Genomic DNA, 306 nt, shown 5'->3' with positions numbered 1-306 from the left:
CGGATCTAAATATTTATAATTAATTATAACTAGTTATGATTAATTATTCATATTTCCCCTCTGAGCTGATTCGCTACAGAGTCATTTCGTTCATTTGAGCAAAATATCCCTAACACGTCTACTACTTACGCAAACGTTGTTAAGTCTCTTTCTGGCTCAGACTGCATAGGTTAAGCTTATGGGTCACGTGATGAACGAACGACTCGAAAAACCCGAAGACTGGAGAGATAAACTAATCAATTCTCTTTCCAGCTCAGACTGCATTGGTTAAGCTTATGGGGCTGTCACGTGATGAACGAACGACTC

General features: G+C 39.2%; 1 protein-coding gene across 1 annotated transcript in view; it reads right to left on the bottom strand.

The window, feature by feature from the left end:
* The window catches only part of nphp3 (nephronophthisis 3), a 32,444-nt gene that overhangs the window by 24,811 nt on the left and 7,327 nt on the right, over positions 1–306 (bottom strand). The window lies entirely within an intron of this gene.

This window comes from Sinocyclocheilus anshuiensis, unplaced genomic scaffold (assembly GCF_001515605.1).
Source record: "Sinocyclocheilus anshuiensis isolate Anshui unplaced genomic scaffold, SAMN03320099.WGS_v1.1 scaffold106, whole genome shotgun sequence".
NCBI classification, from domain to species: Eukaryota; Metazoa; Chordata; class Actinopteri; order Cypriniformes; family Cyprinidae; genus Sinocyclocheilus; species Sinocyclocheilus anshuiensis.
Note: the sequence above shows the minus strand (reverse complement) of the source record. Positions and strands in the feature narration are given on the sequence as shown.